The sequence below is a fragment of the Odontesthes bonariensis genome, chromosome 4 (genome assembly GCF_027942865.1).
Source record: "Odontesthes bonariensis isolate fOdoBon6 chromosome 4, fOdoBon6.hap1, whole genome shotgun sequence".
NCBI lineage: Eukaryota > Metazoa > Chordata > Actinopteri > Atheriniformes > Atherinopsidae > Odontesthes > Odontesthes bonariensis.
In genome coordinates this window covers 26,399,317-26,418,417 of record NC_134509.1, presented here as the reverse complement: position 1 = coordinate 26,418,417, position 19,101 = coordinate 26,399,317, and the positions used below count along the sequence as shown (strand labels likewise).

General features: G+C 42.4%; 1 non-coding gene across 1 annotated transcript; it reads left to right on the top strand.

The window, feature by feature from the left end:
- The first annotated feature begins 18,621 nt into the window (after nucleotides 1-18,621).
- trnas-cga (transfer RNA serine (anticodon CGA)) lies at nucleotides 18,622-18,703 on the top strand. Its single transcript has one exon. It is a non-coding gene; the product is annotated as a tRNA-Ser (tRNA).
- Nucleotides 18,704-19,101: the final 398 nt, after the last annotated feature.

Genomic DNA, 19,101 nt, shown 5'->3' with positions numbered 1-19,101 from the left:
CAATCCTGACACGTGTCACCAATTAATATGCAGATAGATGCTCACGGAACGGTGTTACTTCTGTTATCCTTTCAACCTTTCTGTCTTTCTTTGTCTCTCTAACAACATTTTAGAGCATAAAATCTTTAATTTGTTCATATTTTCTGAATACAATAAAGCTGGTGAAAAAGGAAACATTGTCTCGTGCAGATGTAGATTACACCTGAAGCCGCAAAATGAACACATTACAGTTTCAAGGTTTTCAAGCATTTATAGAAAATTCCCAAACTTTTCTGGAAGTGGGGTTTGTGAGATATTTGCTTATTAAGTAAAAATTTAATGTTTCTTTAAACACTGTAATCGAAGCAGAAATTAGTGGAACATTCTGGGGAAAATTTTGTGACTTCTGGTTCTAAAACTTTGTAGCTCCGAGCTACTTTTTGTCAATTTATTTTCAAAGGAAATTTGTTGTGTGTAACACAATTGATGATCCATTAATCCTGTGCTTTTATTCCTCTGACAAAACCAAATGACCTCAATGGACCTCTCTGTGAATTAGATTCACTTTGGAGTGAGAATAGCTGCTTTTATTCACCTTTTCTTTGTTTAACCAAAAAAGAGCAGAAGAAAGATTGAATGTTTGCCAGGATATATGACTATAGACAAGTTTTAGAGATGGTTTAGATAGGTCCACTATTTGAATGAATGAGTTATTTTTACATGACTGGTCAGTTTCTTGTTATCAGAATAAAAAAAAGCTAATTCAAGCAAGGCTTTTGTCAGTGCAGTTCATACATGATTTTGCAATTCTGCTCAATCATGTAAACAGGATTCAGAAAATATATCCACCGTAACTATGATTTTTAACCTCTGAAAGGTAAAAAGTGTATAATCATTCAGACTTTCAAGAGGCTCTAACCCTGTGCAGGAACTAGACTGATCAAACTATCCCACAACCTCTATTTACAGGATACAGTCCTGCACAGACCACAGCTTGTCATAGTCTGCTTTGATCAGAATTTACCTCCTTAAAAGACTGATTACTGCAGAGTGTTTGTACATCTACCAGATGGTTTATGGTTCTAACACCAGCTGCAAATCTGGTGATGCACTTTTACAATGATAAGACTTCTTATTCTAAGAATACGCTTCCCTTGATATCACAGGAAGCTTTTAGTACTGCTCTTTAAGGGGGAGCTCAAACAAGGCAGCAAGGGAGCAGATTAAGAGGGAGTAAAGTTTTCTGTTTTTCCCCTTCTCCGTCTATGACTCATTTTTCTGGAAGTGAATTCTTTCAGCATCTCCAGTGTGATTTATAGCATGTTTCAAGGGCTTGGCAGAAGATGGAGAATTGTCACACAACTTGTGGCTTCACAATCATCCCTCAGAGTGGACAAATTCCCCAAAACTGTGCAACTATGGCAAAGTATTTGTACTTTTCCATTTCTGTGTTCTCGTTGTTTCTAGTTTGATGTTCCTAGTTCGGTTTCTAAACAACTGGTCATGGTCCTACACGCGTGCTGCAACACTGCACCATAACCGAAGGATATTTAACACACACAGGGAACAGTTTTCAACACATATGCGATATATAAACAGATCAGTGTAATGTCCTTTTTGGATTATTGCCTCAGGAGTAAAGCGGAGCCGCAGCTCTGTGATTTTCAGATGGGGACATTCTGATTTGGTCACAAGAGTCACATATCAGATCAAGGTGCCAGCTTTGCAGTGTTGACTGTGCCTCCACTGACATTGGGCACCAGAGATGAGCTCAGAGTTGTTTTCAGAGGGCAGAGCTGCTGCTGGTGTCATCATAACACTGTTCCTGGGGCTGGTCACATGACCTCAGAAAACTCCAGTGTTGAGGTCACAGTAGTTCAGCAAAGAGAATCTGAGACATATTTGCCACAAGCAACTAATCACTCCTGTGGTTTACAGTGGAACAAATACAAGGCTTGCTGCCAAGATGCTTTCTGGAAAATCAGCACTGACTCATATTTCTTTATATCATTTTAAAAAGAATTAGTGGAAGCTGTGCAACACATCTTTACCTCTGACCTTCAGCAAAGAGACAAGACAATCATTTCAAGTGTGAGGTATTCATACTCCAATGTTACAAACTGAATATGTGAGCTCATTTTCATGCCAACTTCTAATTTTCTAAAGATTGACATGTGAAAAATATTCAACACCCAGAGAAAGACCTGACCATGAAACGTAGTTACTCAAAGCAGACTGCTGTTACACTGCTGTGTTATTTTCACCAGAAACACTTTTTCAACCTGGAGCTCACATCTGGTCTTCCTATCTACAGATGTGTGAGCCAGCCTCCATTTGTGTTGATGTTTCCTGCTGTGCAAAAAATTTGTGCAATACAGGTTAAGGTAAAATGATGGAAGAAAAAGCTTGATCTATTATTTTTAACTTTAACAAAGTGCTGTGAACAAATAGAAATGTTGCTTCTTGTGAGGGGTTTTCATGACATTCTGTACCGAACAAACTGTTCCCATAAAAAAGAAAAAGATTTTCGGAAGTTATTGTCTGGTCTTTACTCTCTGAGGTCCCATATATGTTGTAAAGCTCCCTGGAGAGTAAAAACCAGACAAAAATATGCTGAATCTGGTTATGAGCCAAACTTCTATCAGTGTCACCGCTCAAATGAGCCATTTGCAATAATCACTTGTACAGTACCTAAAATATGTTTGTTTACAACGCAGACAGATGGGGTAATAAGGAGCAGGCAAAACCTAAGCACTTTGTGAAGTTCACCACGGCAATTTAACTAGATTAACTCCAAAATTATTATTATTAATCCAAAATAAAAAAAAGCCGAATGAACATCTTCTAAATGTGGTGATTCCATCATTCCATCACAACTATATTTCAGGATCAAGATTAGAAAGAATATGGGTTGAAATAATTTGGCAAAACTTTGAGAGATTGTATATGAAGCAGAAGCAGGTGAGCAGAAGGGCGGGGAAGATCAGCTAATGCAAGACTATGGGAAAAACAAACAGGTGGGAGTGGCTGTTCAGAAATAATGAGATTAGACACAGGAAAAAGAATATCTGGGCTACACGGTGGTAGTAAGCACTGTCTCACAGCAATAACGTTCCCAGTTCGAATCTCAGCTGGAACCTTTCCGTATGGAGTTTGGATGCTTTCCCTGTTGATGTGTGGGGTCTCTGCGGGTATCCCCGGCTTCCTCCCACAGTCCAAAAACATGCATGTTGGGTCAATTGGTGATTCTGCATAGATCATAGAAGTGAGTGTGAGTGTCCCATCTGTCTTTACGTTGGCCATGTGATGGATTGGTAACCTGCCCAGGGTGTGCCCTGCATTTTGCCCATTGGCAGCTGGGATAGGCTCCAGCAACAGTGCACAGTAGAAGCGGATACTGAAAATAACTGACTGCTACCATCATACAGTCAGGGGTTAAAGTAGGTTGGAAAAAAGTTACTCCAGATGAACTCTTAAAGGTCAACCTGGAGGAAACTTTTTCGACTATAAACTGGTTCCGCTGCATTATCATGAATCAGACTGTTATGGGGGACTGAAGTTAACTGAAAGCTACTTTAAGAATAGTGTCTGAAACAGGCAGCGAATACAAAACATATATTTAAACAGCAATATGCTAGTTTAAGTTGATACGGTGAGTTAAGATAACGGGAGGATCCAAATCCAAATTTGCGCCCCATTTTATTCTATTTTCAGTTTAAAACAACTTCTCTGGGGAAGATTTGGCTCTTTAAGAGATGGCGCTCCACTCTGTTTAATGTTTAGTTGACCATTGTGTATTAACGGTTGGTTTTACAGATTTTTCATGGAATAACAAACATCAAGATCTGCAAATATCCTCAATTCAATGTCTCCCACCCCATGCAGGACACCATCAGTGCAGTAAGCAGCTCCTTCAGCGACAGACTCCTTCACCCCAAGTGAGTGAAGAAGAGATATCGTAGGTCCTTCCTTCCTGCTGCTGTCAGACTGCTTAACAATCCATCGAAATAAGATGAAATGTGCAATAATTAATGTGCACTAACCACTATTACACTGTGCAATTCACTAGTCCATGTCTAATTGTTTTTTCTTTATTTTTACCTTTCTCCTGGGCTAAGGATCTTTCTTGCTGCTGTAACAATGTGAATTTCCCCATTGTGGGACAATAAAGGGAAATCTAATCTAATCTAATCTAATTCCTATGAAGAACAAAACAAACAAAAAAAATCTGAGCAGGGAAGAACACTGGAAATGCATCCCCTTGATAACCAGTAAAGAATTAATCACATGAATAAATCAACAATATTAGCCAATGATCCAGTGTTTTTCCAGGCTTTGTTTAATTCCTGAAATGTTTATCTATTTTAAAATGTGAAGATTGCATTTAATGTCCTAAATCCTAGGCGGTTGAATATTTGTCGGGTAATCATCAAACCAGAACAATGAGGTGCTGCAGAGCCCAATGAGTCACAGCCATTTTTATTTGTAACTAGGTGAATGATCATAAATAAATACAGATAAAGAGATTCCAGAGTTACTTACACATATGATATTGATTTTTACCTTTTCTCTAAAAGAAAATAGGATAATAATTGGATACTTGGTAGTGGTAGTTCAGCAACAGCTTAAGTTTTCCAATAAGATGGGAAATTCTTAATGTGGCAAGAGGGATTTCATCCATTCATCTTCTACACCCGCTTATTCCAACCTGGGGTTGTGCAAGAGTACACGCTGGACAGGTCACCAGTTAATCACAGGGCCACATAGAAACAAACACTCACTCCTCGGCACAATTTAGTCACCAAAGAATCTGACTTGCAGGTTTTTGGGCTGTGGGAGGAAGCCAGAGTAACCAGAGAGAACCCATGCATACATGGGTAGAAGTTGCAAACTCCCCACCAGCCAGAATTTGAACAAGGAACCCTCTTGTTTTGAAGCGATGGTGCTTAGCACTACACTACTGGACAGCCCCACAGGAGATTTTTGCTGTGTATTAGGATGTTTAAGATATGTCGAAGTAGACATTAACCGGGACTAGTTTATTCTACACATGTTGGAAAATAAAGAGGAAGATAGGGTTGTAATTATCTTAATTACAATATAAACAATACTCTGACCACTAATGCCATGTTATTTTTAGAATTATTTGGCATTGCTGCAGTGGCCTAGTGTCAATATTAGGTCAGTTGACTCAATGAATAATTCTTTTAGAAGACATTGGCTCCAAAGTGCAACTCAGACTCTTATTTGTCTTCAGATCTTTGTTGATTTGTTTTGACTGTTGTCCAATGACTACTAACTGCAGAGAAGAATTTAACAATCAATTTTCCCGATAAACCCTGCCAAGCAAGAATCCTTGCAGGCATTTAAATTTATTGTAGGTTTTTCTCAGGAGCTCATGTGCTCAGTTGAGGCTTTGGTTGCCTTATATTTCTCACAGGTGACCCTTAGCTATATGATGCCTAAAATTAGCTGCCACTGCCTAATAGCCTGAGGCTGCATTTCTGCTCTTATTTTAAAACATTAACTTTATATCAACACTAAAAGGTGCCAGTGAAATTATCTTGGCTCCAGGATATTTCGTCTCTGTCTGGCCAGAGTTGATGTTGACATTTTTACTGTGCAGAGCTATGAAAACATTCTGCGGCATTTAACTGAATGTGTGGGACAGAGCCAGAGCAGCTTCCCTTTCCACAATGCTCACACCGATTGGAAGAAACACTATGATTTACAGTCATATCAAACATATGGGGAACATGAAGCACTAAAGTAAAGTGATGCGATATAGTAAGTCTCAAATAGCTTCTTTATGCAAATAGGTGATATAGCGATCTGAAAGAAGTAGTCCTTGTGCTTCATAAGAGCGGCATTTAAAGAAAGCATAAAACTTTTGCAGGGCTATTTGCTCAAGCATATTTCAAATCTCTGCATATTTACAGATTTTCTGTAAAAATATATTTGACATACATATATATATAGTATACATATATATATATATATATATATGGGAGGCTTGCTCTGTCCTCAAAAGGCCTGTTTGCTCAGATTGGTCAGCCTTATCAGGCCTTGCCCTCCATTTTCTGTGTCAGGTTTGGTGAGGGAAGGTAGGACACGAACGCAGACTTACAAAAAGGTAGATTTATTAAACAAAACAAAGTATCAAACGAAAAGCGCGGCAAAGCCGGATTCAAAAAACTTAACTGTAAAACATGGAACGTGGAAGGAGCAGGAATCTTAGAATGGGAACCAACTTGACATGGGACATGAAACAACAAAGATCTGGCAAAGACGACAGGGGAGGCAGGAAACTAAATAGAGGGCAGGGAGTGAGTGCAGCTGAGGAAAAAACACAGGTGACGTGAGTGAACTAATGACCTGAGTGAGGGAAGTGAAGGGAAAACTAAACCTGGACTGAAAAGAAACATAACCTAAACATGAAAACTAAAAACATGAGTCTCTGGGCGTGACAGAGCCCCCCCCTCAAGGGGTGGATCCCAGACATCCCAAAAAAGTCCAAGGGTGGGAGGGAGGGGCTCGAAGCCGGTCGGGAAACCAGAAACGGGCGTGGTACCGGCTTCGGGCAGCAGGAGGCGGTGGTCTGGCGGACGCCCAGACCGCAGACGGCGTAGCCGGAACAGGCGGTGGTCTGGCGGACGCCCAGACCGCAGACGGCGTAGCCGGAACAGGCGGTGGTCTGGCGGACGCCCAGACCGCAGACGGCGTAGCCGGAACAGGCGGTGGTCTGGCGGACGCCCAGACTTCCGTCGGCGTGGCGGCAGGAGACGGCGGTGGTCTGGCGGACGCCCAGACTTCCGTCGGCGTGGCGGCAGGAGACGGCGGTGGTCTGGCGGACGCCCAGACTTCCGTCGGCGTGGCGGCAGGCGGTGATCCGGCGGACGCCCGGACCCCCGATGACGTGGCAGCAGGAAGCGGTGGTCTGGCGGGCGGCCAGACATCCCGTGGCGTGGCAGCAGGAAGCGGTGGTCTGGCGGGCGGCCAGACATCCCGTGGCGTGGCAGCAGGAGGTGGTGGTCTGGCGGGCGGCCAGACATCCCGTGGTGTGGCAGCAGGAGGTGGTGGTCTGGCGGGCGGCCAGACATCCCGTGGTGTGGCAGCAGGAGGCGGAGACCGTCCCACGGTCGGACGGACCTCCGACGGGGGGGGAGCCCCCCCTTTAAGGGATGGATCCCAGACATCCCCAAAGTCTGGGGGTGGGAGGGAGGGGCTCGAACTAGTGAGTCCATGTCAGGCCCTGCGGCCTCTTGGTCAGGCCCTGCGGCCTCGTGGTCAGGCCCTAAAGCCTCGTGGTCAGGCTCTGCGGCCTCGTGGTCAGGCTCTGCGGCCTCGTGGTCAGGCTCTAAAGCCTCGTGGTCAGGCTCTAAAGCCTCGTGGTCAGGCTCTAAAGCCTCGTGGTCAGGCCCTGCGGCCTCGTGGTCAGGCTCTAAAGCCTCGTGGTCAGGCTCTGTGGCCTCGTGGTCAGGCCCTGTGGCCTCGTGGTCGTGGTCAGGCTCTAAAGCCTCTTGGTCAGGCTCTAAAGCCTCGTGGTCAGGCTCTAAAGCCTCGTGGTCAGGCCCTATGGCCTCGTGGTCAGGCCCTATGGCCTCTTGGTCGAGTTCGGAGTCAGGCCCGGAGGCCTCTATAGCTGGGACCAGCTCTGGAACGGCTGGGACCAGCTCTGGAACGGCTGGGACCAGCTCTGGAACGGCTGGAGACAGCTCTGGGACGGCTGGGACCAGCTCTGGGACGGCTGGAGACAGCTCTGGGACGGCTGGAGCCGGGGCCAGCTCTGGGACGGCTGGAGCCGGGGCCAGCTCTGGGACGGCTGGAGCCGGGGCCAGCTCTGGGACGGCTGGAGCCGGGGCCAGCTCTGGGACGGCTGGAGCCGGGGCCAGCTCTGGGACGGCTGGGGCCAGCTCTGGGACGGCTGGAGCCGGGGCCAGCTCTGGGACGGCTGGAGCCGGGGCCAGCTCTGGGACGGCTGGAGCCGGGGCCAGCTCTGGGACGGCTGGAGCCGGGGCCAGCTCTGGGACGGCTGGAGCCGGGGCCAGCTCTGGGACGGCTGGAGCCGGGGCCAGCTCTGGGACGGCTGGAGCCGGGGCCAGCTCTGGGACCGCTGGGGCCGGGGCCAGCTCTGGGACCGCTGGGGCCGGGGCCTGGGATGCTGGAGTGGTGAGGGAGGGTGTGTACAGCGCAGCTACCTTCTGTGGCTCCATGCCAAAGATATCCAGCATAGCAGCGCGTTGTACACCCCTCACCTCTGCCCAGATGTGCGTCACTCCTGACATGTGCCTGAGAACCTGCTTTCGTACAAAAAAGTCAATTAGTTCATTGGCAGAGTTCAGTTTCTCCCAGGAGGTGCAGCTCGATGAGAGGCAACAGAAGTCCCCAGCCAGCTCCCAGAAGGTTGTGTAGTCCGCCGCGTCCATTTCAGGCCGGATCTTTCTGTCAGGGTGGTGTAGAGGGGGAGGACACGGATGCGGACTTTCAAAGAAAAGGGTGATTTATTAACAAAAAACAAAGTACAAAACAAAAGGCGCGGCAAAGCCGGATTCAAAAAACTTAACTGTAAAACATGGAACGTGGAAGGAGCAGGAATCTTAGAATGGGAACCAACTTGACATGGGACATGAAACAACAAAGATCTGGCAAAGACGACAGGGGAGGCAGGAAACTAAATAGAGGGCAGGGAGTGAGTGCAGCTGAGGAAAAAACACAGGTGACGTGAGTGAACTAATGACCTGAGTGAGGGAAGTGAAGGGAAAACTAAACCTGGACTGAAAAGAAACATAACCTAAACATGAAAACTAAAAACATGAGTCTCTGGGCGTGACATTCTGTTAGTGACACTGCTTTCACACAAGGTAATCTTGAGGTAAGACCAGCATATTTTGTCAGGTGACGTACACTGTAAGTGCAAATCATAAAATCTAATTTTCAGGATTCCTGTTAACTGTGCTGACAACTAATTCTAACGTAACATAGCTAAAGTCTGAATTAAAGTAGCTAAATGTCACTAGACATCATACCCAGTTATCATATTGATTACATCATTATGTCTTAAATGCTTTCTGCTTTGATCAAAACATTTACTTGCTTCTCTCCTACTCAGGTGGTACTGCGGCCACAAGAGTGTGAGATAATGACTCTACCTACTTCTCAGTTCCTGAAATGCACTGCTCATTCACAGCGGACAGGTTGATCATGCCCTTGTGGAGCAAGATTAGCACTTCATACTTCACTTTGAAGTAGCTGAGGTCACTTTTTGAAAAATGAGTTCCTGAGGCGGTCTATCTGGCGACAAATCTGCCAAAGTGGCAGCACTGCTCCTTAAAACAGAAGTTATGGAAGCTACCTGCCCCTCTTCCTGTAAAACCCGCTTCACTCTGATTGGTCAGCTCCAGTGGTCTGATCAAGCAACACCCACCATTCCACATCACCTCTGCTGAAGTTTGAAAGTAAGGAAAACTTTTTATTGGACACAAAGTCAGCATATGCCCTGGAGTGCTGCTAGTGCCATAAGCATTTCAAATAATCTTTAAGGAAATACAATTGAAAATATCCATAGTGGGCCAGATACTGATGTGGACTTGTGATGCAAGGCAGATCATTTAAAAACATCACATTTGATTTAATAAAGACTTGAGCTATTTTTGAAATGATATTTTTCTATTATTTAAGGGAACACGAAGGGTGACTTGTGTGCAATTTCTGATTGATAATCTTACAATTTAATTAGAAACAGATGTGTTGCCAGAAATATAACTGACTTTGATTTCCTGCCTAAATGACCTCGAACATCAAACACAAAGTTGCTAAATGTCCACCCTCTACCAAAAGTTCAGTCCAACTGTCCTCCCCATCCAACAAAGTATAACTTTACATGAAACATTTTTAACTTGTTAGGATCCTGTTACAGGACACAGACAGACCCTTTAGCTGTGCTCATTACAGAGGAACTACTAAGCCAAACACACTCTGCTCCAAACCGGTGTGGTTCCTGTAATGTAAGAGACAGTGAGCTTGGTGGAAGCCATGAATAATATATCAATTTCAGTTCTAAAAATGGGAACTCGTCTTTTCATGTTGCTGTCAGAGACATGAACCCATGGGTTTTGTCGACACTTTCTTTTCTTACTTATTGTTTGGGGTCGTACAGATAACAATTTTGTATATTTAAAGATAAAATAGATTTTTTTTTTCCCTTTATAAATGTACAACAATTAGAAAAATTATCTCTGGGGTTCCGCAGGGGTCAGTTCTTGGCCTATTACTTTTTAACATAAACTATACTCCTATTCGATATAATCATTAAAAAAATTTGATAAAAAAATCACAAGGGAAAGCCAGCCCAGCAACTCCACCTGAAACTAAAGACAAAACATGTCGGAGAAAAAGAAAGAAATCACATTTTCCTGCCCAATCAGCCACTCCACGACACAGAGGATACACGGTTGTGCATTTCTCTTTTCTCTGATAATCTCAGTTTTATCAGTAAACTAGAAAAACTATAATAGAATATAATATTAACTGCTAAATTTCTAGAAACTTTTCAGAGCTGAACAAAGAGAAAACTGAGATACTGCAGTTGTAGTTGGTCCAAAGAGACTACAATGAACAAGTTAGATAACTTGGAAATATGTTTGATACTGATCTTAGTTAAAGATCACACAACCAACATAACCAGAACTGCTTTCTAACACTTAAAATTGTATCAAGGGGTGGTAGTGGGTTGAGCAAGGCGCCCCATGTATTAGAGGCCATAGTCCTTGCTGCAGCTGGCCCCGGTTCGAGTCCCGCATCGGACGGCCCTTTGCTGCATGTCATTCCCCCTCTCTCTGCCCCCTGTCTCTCTTAACTTAACTCTTAACTGTCCTATACATTAAAAGACATAAAAGCCCCCAAAAATAATAAAAAATAAAAAAATTGGATCAAAAGTTAGAAAATTTACTCTCCAAAACAGTACTGTGACATGAAAATTAGGGATGTCCCAATCAGGTTTTTTTGCCCCCGAGTCCGAGTCATTCGATTTTGAGTATCTGCCGATACCGAGTCCCGATCAGATACTTCTACAGTTCATTAAAAAAATGAAGAATGGCGAAGAAACAGATCCAGGATGTCCCTGATTTTTTATTTCATTCACTTATTTGATCTTTTAACACTTATAAACTTCTGTGGGGTAGCTTGAACAAAAAAAGTAATCAAGTAATAAACGAATTCTTCACATTGTAGTTTAGTGCAACAATGTCTGATATAAAAACGAGCAGCAGCTCAACTTGAAATACCTGGCAGGCATCTAAACAAATTAGCAAATAAAAGTGCCACAGTGTTATAAAGTAAGGCCAGTAATATGCTTTTCGGAACTGCATTCCTAATTCTTACTCTCCTCCTCTGGCTTCACAGAAGGAAATGTACATTTTTCTTGATGAAAACCAACATCTCTACCTTGTCAGGTTTGAGCCTGTTCCTGTTCTCATCAAGGATGTTAGCGATGTCCTTGCCACCTCTTGAAATCCAAAGTTTGCATATCTCACAGTTTGCAATCGCAACGTTTTTGTCATCCACTTTAAAATACCTCCACACAGCAGACGTTCGCACCCCAGCTTCAAGCTGCTGCCGTGTTCTGCTTCGCTTTCTGTGGAGTTGAGACCATAGACATAAAAATTTGGGGAGTTATGATTATTGTAGTTGGGGATATACACCTTCCTCAGTCGAAATAAATGCAATGTGAGGGCATTGGAGACCCACCCAAGATGGTGGCCGCGCTGATACGTCAGCTAGGCAGCGTCAGTCTATGAAGCGTCTACCAGAGCTATAGAGTAAGTTTACGTATATTATGTCTATGGTTGAGACGGTCTGACTCTGTACCACCACATAACAGTAAATACTAAGCTGTTTTTTTTTTTTCCATTTGTTTTGAAATATTATAGTTCTGATAAAAAAAAAAAAATAGAGTAAATATACAAGCTATATATATAAGCTACAGCATATATCCGATCGCTGTTCGGGGATGAAACGTCCGATTCCGATCGAGTCTGAAACCACGTGATCGACGCCGATTTCCGATCACGTGATCGGATCGGGACATCCCTAATGAAAATGTCACAAATTAGTGTGACAATTTTTTCTGCAGGATTACCAGTAGCCAAAAGAGCTCTGACCAGTCAGGGGATGGTCAAAGAACATCTGAAGGTGTTCTGGATGGTCTTGTACCAGAACCATAGCAAAGGATCCTTTGGGCCCTGTGGGTTGTGGGGACGGTCTTCATGTATTGGCAGGAAGCTATCGGATTGTACAGAGTTTAGAGGTCAGGGGAACCCCTTAGGCTCTTTGACATGCTTCTTAGCCCTTCCCAAGCTGTTCCTTCTGCAGAAAGCTGCTCATTAGGGGAGCGATGCTGCCACACTGTACGGCTGTGGGGTTTGTATTGTATTGGATCGAGATGAGAAGTGTTGCTCCCTTTACTTGTCAGAGGTCATAACTTTATGGCTGATTGATGTATTATTCCAGTACTTCAGTCACTTAATTGGCTCCCAGTTCAAAGCAGTATCATACAGTATCTCACTTGATTGTGTTTTTTGTGGTTGGTATTCTTGTATGGTTAGTTTGATATACAGTATATGCTTTAATTTTTCACGATGCTTTTATCGATTATTCTGTAATCTCCAGTGTTGACTATTACTACTGCTTATTTTTTTATGGCTTTATGTTTGTGCTAATATTTGCTAATTGTGTCTTAAATAAAAAGTAAATAAAGTCGCCACTGAAATCCAGGAACTTTACATTATTCATTCGATGTGTAAGTCGTTATACAGTTCTAGCTCTCTATTGTACTGTATATCTGGGTTTAGATGACCTGGAATTTAGTCAGCAGTGAACTCTTATGACTGACTCATCAAAACTGTGCAAGTTAATTCCAGGAAATTCATCCAGAACAGCCAGGGGTTGTCACTATTAAAAGTGTCATGGCTTGTCCATTTTTTCCTTGTCAACACTTCAGAGTCAACAGAGGACAGAAACATAAAGCCTGTAAAGAAAGTCCAGACTCAGAAGATAAATCACACAGAGAACAAGTAACATACACACACATGCAGGCTTTTTGTGGTATTTTGTGGTAAATGACCTGCCTTGCTTTTAGCTGGTCTGTTTAACCTGGAAAATAACAGCTAAATAATTCTTAGTCATTCAAATCAAGAAAAAGTATGACAAAGTTGAAAATCTGCACAAAGATACAGAAACGCTATTTTCAATGTCAAAAATTGATGCAGTGTTACTTAAGATATTCAATTATATTTTGAAAAACTTAAGAATGGCTTCTTGACAGCCACCCTTCCATGGAGACCATTTCTGATGAGGCTTGGGCCAACAGTAGGTCCAGATGCATCTCTCAGGTCCTGTGTCAGGTCTTTGCTGGGGATTTTTAAGCCTGAGACTACTTCTTTGATATCCCACTTGTTTGGTTTCCTCAAAATCTTAAAGGACACATGGCACATCATGCTAAGATATGCCAAGTGTTCAGCTAATAGGTCCATGGGAATCACCTTATTGTGGTTTTCATAGATGCAACCAAAGAAATGGGATCAAATTGTATATATTTTCAACAGGCTGCTATTAAACTAACTAAGGGCCTAAAGATACATTCTAAAATTGGTTCTTTGCTAGTGTCTGACATAATACTCAATACAGTTGGATGCACAGCTGAGTAGAGCGACAGTTACGGCTCGACTTGGTCAGTTAATCAGACCACCACCATTCTAACAGTGTACATGCACAGGAGTGCACTTGAGTGCAATCAAGTTTTTGACTGAAGAATACCAGACAGCGCAACGCTGTAGACTGTGTTAGTATGTGTTGAAGACATTCTGCTGCTTCTAATGTCCCCAGTGGGAGATCATCGTATATGTAAGTGAAGCTGAATTCACTGCACAGATGTTGTCTTTACTCAAAAGGGGATTTTGTCAGTTGATGCTGCGGTTATAAAATCAGGATTTTTTTTTAGAGCAGAATGACAATTCTGCTTTGTGAAACGGACCCCAGGACTATATTTATCCCTCATCATTTGCTGAGCAGAGAGGGAATATATAGATAATTGAAGTTTGTACATAGCATTGAGTGAGTCTTTATGTTGTCATATAAACATATGACTCCACAGCGCTGAGTTGCTGAGTAGGGCAGCACAAACTCCAAACATGGAACCAAAAATTATTCGGAAGCAACCAAAATGCCTAAAAGCTCACGTGGGATTTTATTTCTGTGCTGTTTACATTGATGCCTTGTTCAGATTTGAGCGCTGGAGTATAGCCGTCTGCCTCGTTGACAAAACACTGAAGAAAAGTGGAGTTTGGCTGCTTAACAGCAGTTGACTCATGTTGTTTCATAATGATTTGTTCATTCGCCTCCTCGATCTGACTCATCGTGTTCCTCTGCTGCCTCAGTGGAAAGTTCTTCAAAAAGCTAAATTTGCTTAGGTGGAAAAATACATTAAAATACTCTGGAATGTGGAATGTGTTGTTATTTACACTGAAAGCTGACTCTCTGGTTGTGTAAACGCATTAACAACTCCTGCCACCAGTGATGCCCTCTGAGCATACAGACCTGCACTAATGGCCTTTTCATGATGAATCTTGTTTACTCTTTGACGTCACAGCTAAATTGGAAATTCTGCTGGTGCAGTGTGATATATGGGGTGCTTTTGTGGGGGCAGGTAAGAAATGGATCGATATGATCAAATACATGGAAGGACTTTGTATTAATTGTATATTAGGACAAAAACATACAAAGTGATCAATAATAGGTTCAACAGTCCCAGTCCCTCAGGGTCACAGCTGTCACACAAACACTCCATCTGTATCTCTGCGTGATGAGTCTTTAGCCGCTACCCTTCAAATCTCTCATGAGCTGTTTTTAGACACTCAGGGAAGTCGGCCAACTGTCTCCACCCGCTCCCTTTGTGAATATACAGGCACCCAGTGCCCTCCCACAACACAGCACAGTACACAGAGGTCAGTCAACTTGTAAGCACTGAGGGATTTTTATATCATAGGCTGACTGTGGGAGGTTTAACCACATAATGCGATGTCCGCATTTAGACAATGTTTTCACTTGCATCCTTGATTTGGCTGTGAGATGTTCCATGAACAGTCACTTTAGTACACACTGAAAGTGTGAAGTCCAAAAATATTATTGTGTAATTATTTATAAAACAGTGACCCACCCAGAGTGATTCCGGAGAGACCCAGAGGAGAAAGAGAAAGAACATGATGTGAAATAGCATAGTGGAGATCTCAAGTGTAGAGCAGAAACAGAACTGAGAGATCAGCCAATCTAAAAGTAAATGAGTGTAATATTCTGGCATCCATGAAATTTATACCATTTCATGCTTCACACCCATTGGATCAACGCCCTGTGTTTCTTGATTTTCATCATCCCTTTCACTTGTCCTTTTCTTTTCTTCTTTCAATCTTTCCACTGGGATTCGGATTTCAAGCATTTCAAAGCCCTTGTACTGCCAAAGTCCAGGAAAAAGCCACCTGGAGGGTTGAGAAATGCACAGCAAAGCTGCTGCCTCGGATGTGAAATATTCATGCTGTGATTACAAAAGACTGAATATACTCTGGAAAGAATAAGTGGGAAGAATTGTACATTCCATCCCTGCTGCACCTGCTTGACACGATCGTGCCATTTCAACTGGGATTAAATTATTTTCAGGGGGGATTTTAGAGATCAGGTCACTGTTATAGTTATAGTCATGACACCTGGCAAACCTCAAAAATTCTCAATCATTTTGAAAACAATTGGTCCACGTGTTCAGACAGAGGCAGATCAAAGCAGCCTGCTCATTGACAGCTCATTTAGCAAATGCTTGCTTTTGATGTCCAGCTGAAATGTCTCAATGACAATCATTTAGGACGTCAAAATGCACTCTGGGATTGTCAGAAAATTCAAGTCCAAGGCTAAAGTATTGTCTGAAGCCAAAAATAATCTGTGCCAACTGATAATTTTGAAAAGATCCAACAAAGAATCAAAGTTGTTCCTGTTTGCAGTGTTGTGTTACAACTTCTACTATAGAAATAAGAAAACATTTCAAGATCGCACGGGTATTTTGTCCTATAAAAGTCTCCGTGATTCTTTGTGATCAAGGCGCAGCTGTGGATCTGATGTAAGGAAGCTTTCCAGTAATCAGAAAGCTTTAGGTAAGTTGCTCTCAGTGGCTGCTGAGTGAGCACCTTGCTTTGGACTGGCTATAATTGTTTTTAATAAAACCATTTACCGGCACTGCCACATGACGACAGCAGGTCGATATGATACCATCTCAGATATATCCTCTTAGAGACCAAGAGGTAGCACTTACCAGGTAGCACATGGTAGTAGCACTTAGTTACTACTGAGGGTTACATTAGAGCAGATAAACATAATTAATTCTTTAAATATGGAGTTTTGCTGTTTTCTCTGATAAAGACTTGACCATTACTGTCAAGGGTAATTCAAGAAATTGTCTAATGCATAATAAGTTTCAATATTTAGGGGAAACATGTGTCACCAATTTCTTGTCCAGCCTCTTCGGATGTCAGTAGTCAATTGTTTGGAAACAATTCATAGTTACTGCACATCTGCAGTGATTTAATACTTAGTTGACTCATCATAACAAGAGCTAATGGGTTTTCAGCGAATACTTTGGATCTTAAGTACATGTGAGCCGGGAACCAAAGATTTAAGGTCCTACAGTTCATTCAGGTGTCAATAATAAATTATTTAGATTCCAGATGTTTTGATAAAACCAGCTCAATCAAAAACATACAGATGTAGCCAACCTATGCTGCACCGGTAATTTAATATCTAAACTAGGTGAGTGATTAGTTTGCCCTTTAAAGATTTATACTTTTTTCATACTCTATTTCATACTCTATTTCATACTCTATTTTTCAAGTTATTGGATAGCTAAAATATTAAAAGCCAAAAGGTAAAAATCCAGAGCATCACAAAACCCTTGAATCCAAAAGAGAAAGGAGTCATTCCGGGAAGAAAGTCCATTAATGGTGTGAGTCTGTTAAATGTCAACGTCAAGATTTTTTATATTTTGAGAGTGTTGGGTGTTCTGAATAATTAGGTGCTACACTGGCAACAGCCATGAACATATGGGAATGACAAACCGATTGTGCTCCTCTATCAAATTGTCGAGTCTTTGTCGAGTTATTTGCTCATTAAACAACACAAATACTAATAGAAACCATGCATAGCGCTATGCGGGTTCAGTAGTTCACAGCAACCGGGTTCCAGGTTTGATCCCCAGCTGGGGCCTTTCTGTGTGGAGTTTGCATGTTCTCCCTGTGTATGCGTGGGTTCTCTCCGGGTGCTCCGGCTTCCTCCCACTGTCCAAAAACATGCATGTTAGGTTAATTGGGGTCTCTAAATTGTTCCTAGGAGTGAGTGAGAGCATGTGTGTGGTTCTTTGTCTCTGTTTGGCCCTGTTATGGACTGGTGACCTGCCCAGGGTGTACCCCGCCTCTCACCCGATGACCAATAGGCTCCAGCCCCCCCGCGACCCAACAGTTGGATTAAGTGGGTATAGAAAATGGATTGATGGACAGTTCAGAAGGCATTTCACTAGGCTTTTTTTCTCTTCGATCATTATAGTTATTCATTCTTCGTCTAGATAATCTCTTTTTAGAGTTATCTTGGTTGTATATAGATTTTTTATTTCTGCAGGACATTCTTTTATGTATAGCTTATCTGAGATGTATTTTTATGTTGTTAATTGTTCATTTTAATAAACATGCCTCTCACTTGGATTGACACACATAGGCCTATATATTTATACCACCAGGTTTCCTTCTTGCAATGTTTCATACAATGTTGCAAAAGTTATTTGTTATTCGTGTCAAACAGTGCTTATCGTTTGTTCTTTAGAAACTAAAAGAAGTTTGTTTAACTTCTTACCCAGTTGCCTCTTGCGTGTGGGTTTGCATTTGGGTTTTTGACGTCCTTAATCAGAACTAATAGCAGCATTTGCTGCAAGGAAGAAAAATTGCTTGGCTCTCCAGCTTGCATCTGGTTATTATTGTGAAATTAGTTACTGGAAAATGACATAGTTGAGTCTGTTTTTTTAACTAAATAAGTCTCCACAGCTGCTGTTAGCTGACATCCTCTGATGCACATACCTTCAATCCTACGGGAACTCAGCCTGGTTGAGCTTATCTGCGTCAAAAAGGAGTGTAAATCAGCGACTTTTGATTGGGATGAACATCACAGAGAATTGTAGGCTGACAGCTGCAACACAGCAACTGTAAAACATTGCTCATTGCTCTTAATCTTTCAAAACTTTTATAAATGTGACGTCATGGGAAAAAAGTAAACCCCTTTTAAGGGTCTCAGCTTTTACTTTTCGGGACCTAATGAAAAAATCCTCTCGTCCCTACGGGGTATTTGAATTGAATGAATACAACCTCAGATGAACAACAACACGACATACTAATTATGTCATAATCTATTTGACAAAAATCAGGTAAAAATGCAGAAGCAGTGTTTGACAAACTAAGTAAACCCCACGATTGAATCATTTGTAGTCACTTAAAGAATTTTTTTTCTGCAGTTCATATCATTGTGAAGAATATTTGTTTCACTACATTGCTTCACCCTTCATCCTAAGTCACGGTGGCCGAGAGGTTAAGGCGTTGGACTCGAAATCCAATGGGGTTTCCCCGCACAGGTTCGAATCCTGTTCGTGACGAAGTTTAATTTATATGGCAGCTGTAGCCTTAGTGGTTAGAGTGGGTTGTCCAACAACCTTGGCATTCAAAAATTGTGTGCCGAGGTGCGCTTGAGCAAGGCACCATACCCCATGCTGCCAACTGCTCCAGTGTATATGACATCTGTCTCTATGAGTGTGTGACTCTGTGCATGTACAGTTGCCAAAGCAGAGGACAATTTTTTGTGTGTGACTGTATCCATGACAATAAATCTGATCTTAATGTGATTATTATAACTTCCCAGGTTGATGGTCAGCAACAACTGCTCATTGCTGACATCTTTCCTCCTGAATGCTCCAAATTGACACAACTTCTGCTTTTATAGAAGAGCTCACACCTGATGATGATCAGCACCTGGCTGCTACTTACCTTCTTCATT